Source organism: Sander lucioperca, chromosome 19 (assembly GCF_008315115.2).
Source record: "Sander lucioperca isolate FBNREF2018 chromosome 19, SLUC_FBN_1.2, whole genome shotgun sequence".
NCBI lineage: Eukaryota > Metazoa > Chordata > Actinopteri > Perciformes > Percidae > Sander > Sander lucioperca.
In genome coordinates this window covers 8,077,812-8,092,337 of record NC_050191.1, presented here as the reverse complement: position 1 = coordinate 8,092,337, position 14,526 = coordinate 8,077,812, and the positions used below count along the sequence as shown (strand labels likewise).

At 42.3% G+C, this 14,526-nt stretch overlaps 1 protein-coding gene across 2 annotated transcripts in view; it reads right to left on the bottom strand.

Moving 5' to 3' along the window:
• scara5 (scavenger receptor class A, member 5 (putative)) overlaps positions 1–11,574 on the bottom strand; it is an 82,806-nt gene extending 71,232 nt beyond the window's left edge. Inside the window, exons 1-2 of one of the 2 annotated variants that reach the window (XM_031322375.2) lie at positions 11,296–11,574; positions 2,004–2,117 (exon numbers count right to left, since the gene is read on the bottom strand). The gene's annotated coding sequence lies outside the window, so the exon portion shown is untranslated. The remainder of the gene's footprint in view (positions 1–2,003; positions 2,118–11,295) is intronic. The other variant, XM_031322374.2, reaches the window with a different exon arrangement.
• Between the last annotated feature and the right edge of the window lie 2,952 nt (positions 11,575–14,526).

Sequence of the window (14,526 nt, the reverse complement as noted above, 5' to 3'; positions counted from 1 at the left end):
AAGACACTGACATCTCTTCTTGACCGACTCAAATCTTTTACAGTTTACTGTCACAAAAGGTACATGTAAGTTAAGAAAAAAACTGTGTATATTGGTGGAGAAATCAACAAATGTAGATACTTTCATACAGGTGGTGCATTTGTCCCCTTTAGACGTAAATGAACACAAAGTTATTCTCATCAGTCATCACCATTATCTGATTTTAAAATGCTTCAATCCTGATGGGAATAGTTTTTATTTCCCAGGTCTACGGTGGCCGACAGGGGCAGACGCCCTGCAACTTAAGAAAACACATGCAAATAGACAAAACACAAGCAATTTCAGAAAACAACTTCATTAATTTGACAACACGTGCAGCATTCAGCAAACGTGCTGCAAATGCACACAACACAACCAAATACATAAACGCACTGCAAATAAAAAACGATGCAAAAAGAAAAGCACACAAACCCCGAAAAAAGAAGCGATGCAAAAAGAAAAACAACTTCATTAATTTGACAACACATGTGCAGCACCCAGCAAACACACTGCAAATACACACAACACAACCAAATACACAAACGTGCTGCAAATACACACAACACAACCAAATACATAAACGCGCTGCAAATACACACAACACAACCAAATACATAAACGCGCTGCAAATACACACAACACAACCAAATACATAAACGCGCTGCAAATACACACAACACAACCAAATACATAAACGCGCTCCAAATACACACAACACAACCAAATACATAAACACACTGCAAATACACACAACACAACCAAATACATAAACACACTGCAAATATGAAACAATGCAAAAAGAAAAGCACACAAACCCAGAAAACAAATGCAACAAAAAACGCAGCATCCAGATTACACAACGGAAGTTCTCCAGACCCCTAAGGGGAGCAGCTAACTGGGGAGAGAGAGAGAGAGAGAGAGAGAGAGAGAGAGAGAGAGAGAGAGAAACACTGCATAGACTGTAAATATTAAGTCTATGTTTGAGATATGTTTTCTCTCGTTTGGTGGGTGTGTCTCGGCTCAGGTCACAGGTGATACTCAATCAGCAGAGACGTCTGTAAACTCGTGGTGATAAAACATTTAAAACTGCATCAGCGTTTAACGCTGACGTTTGTTTAAGCCATATTATATGAGAGGGTTTAATTTCGAGGTCCAAAAGGCGCATTACTGAAGTATAGGCCTCCACAAGTGTAATATTGTGTTTATACAACAACGGTTACCAACAAAATAAGTGATCAATCTGTATTCATATTGTGGAGCAATTCACTCTTGAAATACAAAAAACAGACAGGATTTATAGTCCCTGTGTTTTGTCTATTTGCGTGTGTTTTCTTAAGTTGCAGGGCGTTTGCCCCTGTCGGCCACCGTACAGGCCTACTCCTTATGGATTTGGGAAGGCCATGTATTGAGGTGTAGGTTTAAGGTTATGAAATGCATTTTATAATTGAGGGTCCTTACAGGTATAGAAGTTCAAATTTGTGTTTGTTTTCTATTGGTGCCCTCTAGTGCTGCGAATCAGGTGAGCCAGTTGTAAGAGCTGTGACTGTCTTTGTTGCACCTTTCAAGCTACAATACACCGGCGCATACACAGACACACACACACACACACACACACACACACGCGCACACACACACACACACACACACACCGTTTGCCTTTTAGCAGGATATGTAAAAAAAAAAACTAAAAAAAAACTAGGAATAAAACATTGTGGAGAGGTCGGTCATGGGGTAAAAAAGAACTGATTGACCTTTCATACCAACTAGCTATAAGGAGTGTGTGTGGCTGCTGCTTCTCATCGTACTGTATTAGAAGTGCCAATTTCTGATTTAGACATACTGTAACTGCTCTGCCAATTTTTCTTTTTCACACGGTACAGTGTTTTGAGTGTCAGCCCAAATGGAAACACTATAACTACAACTACACAGCTGATAGATATCGGGCTAAAGTGGTGCAGCCATCCATTCACACGTCCATTTTTCACCGTTTATCCGGTTTGCAGCAGAGTAAGCAAAGTCCACACGTCCCTCTCTATAGCCATGTTCTCCTGCCCTTACTGGGAGATCCTGAGGTGTTCCCAGGCTAGCTAACTTGGTCCCTTTAACACAAATGAACAGTGGTACTCAAAGCCTCTTTTCTGGATGTCCAAACTCCTCATCCTGTTCATCACAACCATAGGTAATAATAATAATTTATAATGTATACATACTACACACAGGCCTGAAATACACACATACATGCTCATTTTATTTTTATTTATTTTATTTTTTATTTTATTTATTTATTCATTCACAATACCACTCCAAATATTACAATAATACAGTTGGGGTACAGGATCAGTTGGGTAGAGTGAATGGGTCCCCCAAAGAAGCTAGAAAAGCTTATCGGTGGGGGCCCATGTTTCATAAAAGGGTAGTGGTACAGACTATAGAATACACAATTACCACAGATGAAAATAAGTAGATGCACGCAAAAGGCACACAAGTATATACATAACATTACATAACATACACACAATCATACACATACATCCCAGTAGTCCATGAAAAAACTGATTTATATTAGATATAGGTTAATAAGAAATGTTTTTTTAGTTGTCTTTTGAAGTTGGAGATAGAAGGCAGCACCTTGAGGCCTTCATCAATCCCGTTCCAGATCTGCGGCCCCCTACAGACAACACTCATACTGGCGCGCACATGTCGGCGACATTTTCCTGATATGAGTGGTTTGATTCTCGTTTGGTATGTATGCTGGGGGCTGGAGATGGGAACAAGACTACTCAATCTAGAGTTCAGCCTGTTGACAATTTGGAACATGAGGCAGGCGTTATGATATTCATTTAGCTCAGTCAGTCTTAGTAACTCAAAACGGTGGAATAGAGGTTGGGTGGGAGAATTAATCTCTGACCAGGACAGAGCCCGTATGACTTTCTTTTGCAAGGATATAAGTTTTTTAAGATGGCTGGTGAAAGTGTTGCACCATATCACATTACAATAGTTAAGGTGTGGTTCAAAGAGAGTTTTATACAACGTGAGAAGGGCAGACAGAGGAAGGAAATGTCTGATCTTACTTGGACAGTTTGTTTACAAGATAGTCAATGTGACATTTAAAATTGAGTGAGTCGTCAATGAGGACCCCCAGGAATTTAGTGGAATACACTCTTTTTATCTTCTGCCCATTAATTTTAATCAGGCAAGGATCAGTGTTTTTAAATTTTTTTACATGATTTAAATAAAATGAAATTTGTTTTGCTGACATTTAATGACAGTTTATTGCATTTAAACCATGAGTCCACTTTGGTTAACTCTGAGTTTACTATATCTTGTAGGGTTCTTGTGTGATGTAAACAAATTTGTGTCATCTGCAAAAATAATTTTATGAAATATTTTAGAAGAATTTATGAAATCATTTATATATAGAATGAATAAGAGTGGCCCTAAAATGGAACCCTGGGGGACCCCAAAGCTCATGGGCTGACAAGTAGAGTTATGATCATACACATGGACATACTGTTCCCTTTCGTATAAATAACTTCCGAACCATTTAAGTGCTAGACCTCTGATACCATAGTGATGCAATTTGTACAATAAAATATCAAAGTCAATGGTATCAAAGGTTTTTGATAGGTCCAATAAAATACCAACACCACATTTTCCCTCTTCAATGCAGTCATTTATTTGTTCTATTAGGTCGAGTATTGCCATAGAGGTTGTACTCTTTTTTTCTAAAACCGTATTGAGAGGGAACAAGAATATCTAGTTTATGAAGATAGCCACTGAGTCTGGTGTATACTACTTTCTCCATTACTTTGGAGATAGTGGGTAGAATTGATATGGGCCGGTAATTGTTCATATCATTTCTGTCGCCCGATTTGAAAATTGGAATTATCTTAACAATTTTTGTCATTTTAGGTACAGTGCCAGTAAGTAAAGAAAGGTTGATGCAGTGAGCCTCAGGTCCTATACATGCACTAATGGAGAGATGCAGGGGCATAGCACAAAATCCTGTAGAAAGGCATTTTCTATAGGCCCCTCCCCACATCCACAGCTATTCATTCTAGCATCTTTTTGGGCCCTCCTCACATGAGGGCCCTGGGTACTCAGTCCCCTTTTTCCCCCCAGTCCGACACCCCTGGAGAGATGTCAGAGTGAGTGCCCTGAGCGGTTGGGGGGTTTGGTGCCTTGCTCAAGAGCACCTTAGCAGTGCCAAGGAGGTGAACTGGCATCCCTCCAGCTACCAGTCCACACTCTGTACTTCGGTCCGTATGGGGACTTGAACCAGCGACCCTCTGGTTCCCAACCCAACTCCCTACGGGCTGAGCTCAAGCCCCCAGGAAGAGCGACGAGTCTAAAAGCCACCATGGGCTTAGTGGATAACGGTGGTACTGCACCCCATGGCCCAGAAAGCCTTTTCACATAGACTTTGCATGGCGAAAGAAACGTCTATATTTCAGCGGATAATTTGTTTCTGGGTATATCAACTTACCAGCCCGAACACTGAAAGGGTCCTTGTTTAAAACGTTACGTTTTTAACATTTTTAACATTCACTAGAAGCGAATCCAGAATTATTAAATTTGGCATGATGAACGCGCATAGTGGACGCGAGCAGAGCCGCGGGACTGTGCCCACCCGCTCACATGACTGTTATCCCGAGCTCATGTAGCTAGCTGTAATAATGGATATAGTTAATGGTTGTAATTCACCATGTGTTCTATTAATACGTCCATGGTATTATCTTATGAAGTTATGATACATGTTATGTACACGTATGTAGCTATGCTGTAAAGCCTGTTAGCTACGTGGATGTAACGTCATTAGCGTTTCCCAAACTGGTGGGCTATCGGCTAGCTAGCTAGTTGCTAACATCAGGGGTAGCTAGCATGGCTGTATTAAGATCTATACATAGCTAGTTATATGCCTAGCTACATAACGTTACTGCAGACATAGTGATTACATCGCCTTGGTTCTCTCTTATGATACATCCGAGGGCCGTATGCAGTAAAGCTTGTAACGTGGATGAAGGATGAAGCCATGGATGAGCTTTGTTCACGAAACTGCAGGCTAACAGCTAGCTAGCGCTAGTTAGTAGCTAGCTAGCTAGTAGCACAACATAATTATTAAATCTCCTTGGTTGTCTAGCTAAATACATCTATCGTTTATTTAGCTAAGCATGTAAACGATCGGGAACAACGAAAACACAATGTTTAACGTTAGTGAATATTTTAGACAATGAAAACGGCGAGTTCATGAGTTTGCCACTTGTAAGAGACACGAGAGAGAAGCTCATGAATGCGCATGTTGCTACCGGTTGCTACGACAACGCAAACAAATTGTTGCTAGTGCGCATGCCCATCGTGAGCTAACCAGCGCTTTTGAGCACTCTCATTGGAATGTACGGGGCTTCCCGCTGAACACTGTATCCAGTTCTCTTAATACATCCATGGCTGAGCTACTGCCACCCCCAAAGGATTATGCTGCGTTCAAATTATATGGGAAAAGGATGGTAGAGTTGGAAGACATTCTCATGTTTACAATCAAGCAACTCAAGACGGCTGTGTAATAGCCCTTAATTGGTCATGTAAGGGATAAAAATACTGTACATTGACATTGTACATTGAGTTTCCCAGTCGTAAGTAGGACTTGAATGTTGGTGTGAATACTATACAAGTTGGAAACTAATTATAGTACTGATTGTAGTGATTATAGTAAATCCCATATAGTCTATATCCTTGACGTTCCACTTCCAGGATTGCTCTGGTGCCGCAGGAAATTCCGCCAGATGCATGTCTTTTCGCCAATTTCCGTTTCCTTCTACTTTATTTTTTGTTGGAATTTTAAACTCTGATGGATTCATGAGGACTATGGTTGACTGCTCCTCAGATCTCTGCAGGGTAAATTGAGACAGCTAGCTAGACTATCTGTCCAATCGGAGTTTTCTCTCGCACGACTATTTTGCAGCGGCTCCGTCTGGCGCTTAGAACCGCCCATGACGATTATGATTGGTTTAAAGAAATGCCAATAAACCAGAGCACGTTTTTCTCCCACCCCGGAATGCTGTGTGAACTAGCCAGACCTTCCTCTGCTCCGCAGCGTGTGGATGGTCTGGCAAAGCAAGACTAATCCTATATGACTTAAACGTGCTGCTGATAAATCTTCTTCCATAAACAGTGCAGTATACTGTAACGTCCAAATCACTATGGACACGGCACAAATCCTCCAGTTGAACTCTTATTCCATTATACATTCCCTTAAAGCCAAAATCCTAGCAAGAATTTGGCAAGAATATGAACACAAACATCTCATTTCAGGTACAGCCACAACAATGTGTCGATCTCCTTCATATAGAAAGTATAAGCTTGAATTAATTTGCTTCTATTTGACTCATAAAAAGGCAAAACGTTCTCCAGAACCGTAACTTTCTCAAGTATTTAACCCCATGTGAATTACGAGAGGTGAAAAATGAAGAGGGATTTGACAGATATGGTTAGGGCAGGATTCTAATACGTCCTCCTTTCAAAACCTAAAACATAAATCTAATGAAAACATTTCCTGGGAGAGTAAAGTGTCCCAGAAGCCACTTATCACCACAAGAAGTGCATCTGTCATCATGCACAGCTGACAATGACATCCAGCAGGTGCAGCAATCCCATCTGGCACACAATCTATGATGGCATAACTCAATTTGTAATTAGAAGCACATTGAATTTCACATTTTGTGTGTCAAGACTTAAAACTGATAATGAATCGCAATCAGTTGCAGCCATACACCCGACTATTTACTCTGAGCTAAGCACATTTGCTCTTCTGGTTTGGGTAGAGTTTCCCACGCTACACACAATGTAAGTCAAATATGGCCGGCATATGAAATAAGTGAAAAAGGAACACAGAACAAATAGATAACGGTTGTGCCAGACATAGTCAGGAGTCGGTGGGTGTTAAAACTCCCACAAGCCCCAGCGGCAGATCTGTGAATGTTTGAAAAAGTCGTTAAAAAGTGCTCAGTCTGGACTTTCTCATTACAGAGGGGATAGAGGGGTCAGGTTGACATTTAGATTGTAACTAGGCACAAACCATTAGGGCTGCTAGGAGATCCCACTAAACTCTTCGTACTTCTGCATACATGTTTGTTTGTGTGTGTGTGTGTGTGTGTGTATGAGTAATCTTCAAATAACAGAGCTTGGTGGGATATAACAGTTTTCGCACACGTAGTCAGTGCCAACAGAGGATGGTGGGAAAGCAAAGAGGCACCTCTATCTTTGAACCTGTGGACAAAATAATGGAAACACCACATGAAATGTAGACAAAAATCTAAAGTAAGAAAACCTCATGAAGGTTTGTTACACGGGTAAATATGCACGGGTATGTGTCAGATTTAATGGGACAGATTACCCAAAACAACAAAAACAGGTGAACCTCTACCTGTGCATTTCCAGAGCATCCTCTAGGAGCAGCAATGCTAACCATAAGTGACAATAGGCCTTGAACACCTCTGCGTACAGCAGGGGTGTCAAACATACGGCTGAGAGGGAGTGGCTGAGAACGATGACGTTAAGGTTGTGCGCCAGTTTGAGTTGTAGTTCCGTAATGGCGGCGGAGAAAGATGCGAGCAATGCCATTCGGTCCGTTGTGACAATCCTGCCGAATATCCAGAAGTTAAAGGAGAACTCTGGGCAATTTTTACGTTAATCTTGATCGCTATAAGTATGTGAGTACTGTCGATAGCAAAAAAAAAAGAATCGGTGCTAGCAATATGGAGCTGCAGCTCCATATAAGCTCCCACTTAGCAAAAACGGCAGTTTTGGATTAATTAAAATGTCTGTGCAACATGAACAGGGCCCTTACATGACAACAAGATGCGTTTTCAACTCAGACATTGTTTAAATTCACCTACCCTGTTAGCTGCTAGCTGCCGTCTGGGATGAGTGAATGTGTTCAGCCAGGCTTCAGTAATAATCATCACGCAGCAGTTCTGTGTGTATTTGTAGCATATATATGCATTTTGTGTGCGATCCATCTGCCGTTGGTGAATAGTAGTCTCTGCAGTGGCGAACTGAGTGTTAGTTGCCTTAGCCAGGCTAGCAGGGCCGACCGGCATCCTTCTACTTCCTCCCCGCCTTCCCCGCCTGCCGCGGCCGACAACAATCCACGGACGCCTGCTGGTCTGGTGGATGTCCTCCAGAGGACAGCTCATGCTTTCGCGGCAAAATTTTTGTGGCGAAAAAAGTTTATTTCCCCCTCAAAAATAGGTACTTGAGCACTGTAGTGGTTATGATCATATCAGTGACTATGTAACTACATGGAAACGGGCCAAATGATGCCTGTTTCTTGTACAGTAATAGCGTTACTGAAGGCTAGCTCTAGCTCCATAGGTTACTCCAAGCTTCTTCCCTTGTGAACCTCCGCTCTTCACACACTACGCTCCGATCTACACACTGCTGTTTACCTTTTCCTGCTACAACTGAATTCCCGCGGGATTTCAGCGCAAGACTACAGCCAGCCTCCTGTAACGCTGTTACTGTACAAGAAACAGGCATCATTTGGCCCGTTTCCATGTAGTTACATAGTCACTGATATGATCATAACCACTACCGTGCTCAATTACCTATTTTTGAGGGGGAAGTCGAAGGATGCCGGTTGGCCCTGCTAGCCTGGCTAAGGCAACTAACACACAGTTCGCCATTGCAGTTACTACTATTCACCAACGCCAGATGGATCGCACACAAAACGGATATATATGCTACAAATACACACAGAACTGCTGCTTGATGATTATTACCGAAGCCTGGCTGAACACATTCACTCATCCCAGACGCCAGCTAGCAGCTAACAGGGTAGGTGAATTTAAACAATGTCTGAGTTGAAAACGCATCTTGTTGTCATGTAAGGGCCCTGTTCATGTTGCACAGACATTTGAATTGCATTTTGTGTCTGTTAAAGAGGCACAAAGGCACTCTTTATGATATGCCCCTAAAACTGCTGTTTTAGCTAAGTGGGAGCTCTCGGCATTAGCTGCAGCAGCTCCATATTGCTAGCACCGATTCGGCTCGTTTTTTTTGCTATCGACAGTACTCACATACTTATAGCGATCAAGATTAACGTAAAAAATTGCCCGGAGTTCTCCTTTAAAGCCTGAGCAAGAACAATCTTTGCTGAGTTTTGTTGGTGGCCATGATGTTGTGGCTCTCCTCCCCACGGGGTTCGGGAAAAGTTTGATTTTCCAGCTCGCGCCGTTAGTGGTGAAGGAGTTGGCTAAGGCGAACGCTAGCGATGCTAAGCCGACATCACGACCAAACGTTAGCGATTGGTTATGGCAGATCCAGAGTGGCTCTGGGCAGATCCAATGGTTTGAAACTTCAGAGTACCCGCCTTCAAGGAAGTTAACACTTGTCAATTAGAGTGCGGATCGGGACGCATTTTTCTGTCCGAGCCCGGCCCGCATCCGACAGAGCAGTAACTGAACCCGGCCCGAGCCCGACATTATAGACATTAAGATATTTATGTCCGAGCCCGACCAGAGCCCGACACAGTTAAAATCTCGTTTTTTTTTCTCATACTATTGACACATACGTTTGTTTGTGTGGAAAGCCCGCTTTTATTAAGCAACTGTAGGAAGGCATTCAGAAATATCAACAGATGAGCGCATCAAACATCTGAAACATCAAAAGGAGACACATCTTTTTTACACAAGACAAAAAGGTTGGCAACCACTGGTTTAATCTTCAATGGATTGTATTTCTTACATGTATTGTTTTTGTTTTTTTTTGTAAAATGTAAAACATTAATATGAAAAGTGACCAGTTACTATAGCTGTCAAATAAATATAGCGGAGGAAAAAAAGAGTACAATTGTTTCATTTGAAATGTAGTGCAGTAGAAGTTTAAAGCAGCATAAAATGTAAATACTCAGGTATATAAGTACCTCAAATTTAGGCAAATGTACTAAGTTACTTTCCACCACTATAATCAATGGAGGCATTCTGTCTGCAACAGCTCCACACAGGTTTGGGTTTAGTCCACTCTATAGAAAAGAGAGAGAGCTGAGATTCACCCAGCAAGAGAGGAGACAATTTTATTGTCATGCGTCGTCGCATTTGCGAGACCTGCCCCCAACTGAGCACCTCGATTGTCTGCGAGGGAACCAGGGTGTGTGGTCTCAGGCAGAACAGCCAGGGGCGTAGCACAACATTCTGGACCTTGTACATAGGCATTCTCTATGGGCCCCTCCCCACATCAATGGGTATTCATTCTAGTGTCTTTGTGGGCCCTCTTCACATTATAGCCCTGTATACTCAGTCCCTTTCCCTTCAGTCCAACTCTCCCATACTGAATTTAAAACAATTTTAAAAGTCAGTGCATTTCTGATGCACTTGACTGCACTTGTTTGTTCATTTCTTCAACTAAGTTCAATTATGTAACTATTTCCCACTTGCGAGGCAATTTTATGACTTAATATAGCCTATTAGAAGTAGGGAGCTTAGTTGGAGCACAATCTCTCTCTCTCTCTCTCTCTCTCTCTCTCTCTCTCTCTCTCTCTCTCTCTCTCTATACATAGGAAACCCTCCCATGTCATTGCTCAACCATCCATGTGCAACATTAGCCCATTTCTCTCGGGTAATTAAAGGCAGAGATACTTTACCCATGACATTAGGGTCATGGGTACCCATGACCGCCGAAACACAAAGCAACAATTTTCTGCGGATGAGTTCCATTAAAAGTGCATTTCCTGTCCTGTTATAATGTAGTATACTGCTCTAACATATTACATGCAGTAAAGCAGCCTTTTAACTGTTGCCATTCAACCTAATTGCAATGAATATTTAACAAATGTCAACCAGTTTGCCACCTTAAAAATGTCAAAGCACAATAAATAATGTGGTGATTTTAGAGTGCTGCAGCCTTTGCGCTGAACAAATGTCATTAACCTGCACCTGAAGTGCATAAATCACTAAACTGTGTCCCTATTTAACATGATACTTAGCACAATTGCCAATATGAAAATACGTTTTGAATACTAGGGCTCCCCATATATATATATATATATATATATATATATATATATATATATATATATATATATATATATATATATATATATATATATATATATTTAAAGGGATGACAGCCAGGTGACAAACAGTTAGCTGAGGTTTGAAACAGGTGCAGTAACTGCAGGATTCATGCATTTTACGATACAGGTTTGTCAGATAATGGTAAACCTGCAAGACGTTAAACACCAAAACTCAGACAAAATAAGCCGCAAAAGTACTTTTCTCTCACCTTGTCAGCTGGCAATTAGAAATGCAAATCACAGCTCCACGTTTCTCATAATTCCCCTCAAAAAGTTGCTTCCTGACGCGGTAACTCCAACCTTTTGTCAGCTGTCAGTGTCATTCAAAACTGCACCATGCACTCTCTCTCCCTGTGCGTGTGTGCGTGTGTGTGTTTGTGTGTGTGTGCGCTGCAGAGTTCTATAGAAGAGAACAGACTCAGACATTTGGAGTAATATACCCACAACATCGTCATGTGACCATCACAGAACTCCAGCTGAAGTTTGCTCTGCGTGCAGAGCAGCTGCTGGAGAAGAGGTGAAGAAAGGTAGCTCCACCTGCTGTACGCGTGCGCCCTCTGTTGGCTATAGGTGGTAAATTACGGGACTGGATAGTTACTGACATTGTTTTTAGAGTTACCACAGTAACAAAGGAAAAGGGGGCAAAAGAAATCGTGTTTTGGCTTTTACATTTACACCTAATTAAATGATGCATTCATGAACTCCTTGTTAACCACCAATCGAGGCAAGACGTTGTAAAGACCGCCAGTGGCGGATCTAGAAAATTTGACATGGGGTGGCAAAGGGGTGGTAAAAGGTCTTGGCAGGGTGGCACTGGAAGATGGTACACGGAAACCCCCATATGTAAATGGATTGTGTGGCAAATAGATGAAAAACTGTAAAACTGCATAACGTAATTATATCTGTTTGATATATTGTTTGACCTTTTGGTTGATCATAATTACTGATATAGTAAGACAAATAGAATAGAATGTGTCTTATTTTATCAGTAATTATGATCAAACAAAAGAAACTGTAAAACATCATTAGATAATGTATTTATATACTGTATGTACATATTTACATATCTAACCCTATAACCTATACAACAGAATAGAAATAGAAATAGGTAAAAAACTGAAAACATGTCATGCCACTCAGTGACATGACATGTTTGTGAATTGTCCTTCACATGAGGAGCGAGATCCTGCGAATCCACGCAACTACGCAGGTGAAGTGTCGCTCCCCGTGTGAAAAGCCCTTTATTCCCACAACAGGGACATTCTCACTGTTGCAGCAGCGAGGGATAGGGATAGCTTCATATTTCGCTTCCTTTACGACAACTTTTAACATGTACAAGATAAACATGAGCAGAGGGTTAAACGGCTTTTCAAATCCAACATAAAAAGTATTGGACAGTTAAATAAAAGTAAAAAAAAAAAAAAAAAAAATGTTTTATTGTGGTAAATGCACATCTTAAATAATAGGTAGTTGCTGAGCGCACATGGTTATTGGAGTTAGAGAAATGGCGTCCCAACTGGCGCATACTTGTGTGTACTACTCCTGTGCAAAGACATCCATCTTTTTCCTTTCCATATTTCGTAAAGTATTCTTTCTTTGCCATATTTTAGGAATCATCAGAAATCATTACATTCATACTGTATATTCAAACATAAACAAACTAGTATATCATAGCAACAATAGAATCAAAGATAGAATGAAATAGAATCAATAACCATTTGGATTAAAAACATTGTCGTTGTTGTTGTCATAACGACACACTATGAATACTGGGACCCAACTTTAGTTCTGACAAAAATTCACTCAGAGAGCAGTTTGTATCAGAGAGTCATTTGACTGTGACAATCCAAAGGTGCAGATTGCAACAACAGAAAAGACACTGGTCAGCAGAATACGAAGTTGGAAAACATGGAATTCCACTCAAGAGAGATTGAACCGCAAATTAATTTCTATCTCAGTTCACTTGAAGAACAAGTACAGCGTGAACTGAAGGACAGCGAGGCGAGGCTCACCCAATGTGAATCTGAGGGAAGAGTTCACCTGATCATCCGAGAGAACTTGCTGGCCAATGTCCTCGATCAGCTCCAACAACAGAGAGAGGGCAGCACTTTGAGCCATGACAAAAAGCTGATGCAGAGGGAGATGTGTGACTTGAAAGTTCAGCTGGCTGAACGTGTCCACTCCCCACCCAGGGAAACAGAGTATCTGTCAGATCAGCAACAGGCTGCGAAAAGCCCAAAAAGATCTTGACCTGCAGTACTTCATTACTGAAGACCTGAAGGTCGAATTGGAGCAGATGAAGGGAGAAAAGGAGGCCCTTAAAAACAATGTGGAGACTCTGAAGATCGAGCTTCGTGAAGAGAGACAGATGCTCGCGGTAGGTAAGACCACCAACGTGACGTTGGAGAGCTATCTGGACATTGAGAGGGCTCTAACTCAGGAGCTGAAGAATGAATTGAGCAAGATGAAGGAAGCTCTCCGAAAACAGGCAGAGGAGGCAAAGGAGATACTGGAAAGATCCCAGGCTTCCCATAGAGCCCAGCTGGAGATGCAGGACAAAAGCAACAAGAACCTCATGGCTGCTCTGAAGAAGGCTGAGCAGCAGCTGGAGAGTAATTTCAGCGAGTGGAAGGAGGACAAGGCATCCCTCCTTCAGGCCACAGAAGAGGTCCCAGCTGGTAGATCTTCAGAGCCAGATAATGCAAAAGTCAAAGAAGAAGAAGTGGTACAAAAAGCTTCTGCCTGGCTGAGGAAAAGAAAATGCATTTGTACTTGTATAGTGTCTGTCTGTCTGTCTGTCTGTCTGCGTGTGTGTGTGTGTGTGTGTGTGTGTGTGTGTGTGTGGGTCTGTCTGTCTGTCTGTCTGTCTGTCTGTGGGTCTGTCTGTCTGTCTGTGTGTGTGTGGGTGGGTCTGTCTGTCTGTGTGGGTCTGTCTGTCTGTCTGTGTGTGTGTGTGGGTCTGTCTGTCTGTCTGTGTGTGGGTGGGTCTGTCTGTCAGTCTGTCTGTGTGTGGGTGGGTCTGTCTGTCTGTGTGTGGGTCTGTCTGTCTGTCTGTGTGTGGGTCTGTCTGTCTGTCTGTCTGTGTGTGGGTGGGTCTGTCTGTGGGTGGGTCTGTCTGTCTGTGTGTGGGTCTGTCTGTCTGTCTGTGTGTGGGTGGGTCTGTCTGTGGGTGGGTCTGTCTGTCTGTGTGTGGGTCTGTCTGTCTGTCTGTGTGTGGGTGGGTCTGTCTGTCTGTCTGTCTGTGTGTGGGTCTGTCTATCTGTGTCTGGGTGGGTCTGTCTGTCTGGGTGGGTCTGTCTGTCTGTCTGTGTCTGGGTGGGTCTATCTGTCTGTGTGTGGGTGGGTCTGTCTGTCTGTCTGTCTGTCTGTCTGTCTGTGTGTCTGTGTGTGGGTCTGTCTGTCTGTGTGTGGGTGGGTCTGTCTGTCTGTCTGTGTGTGGG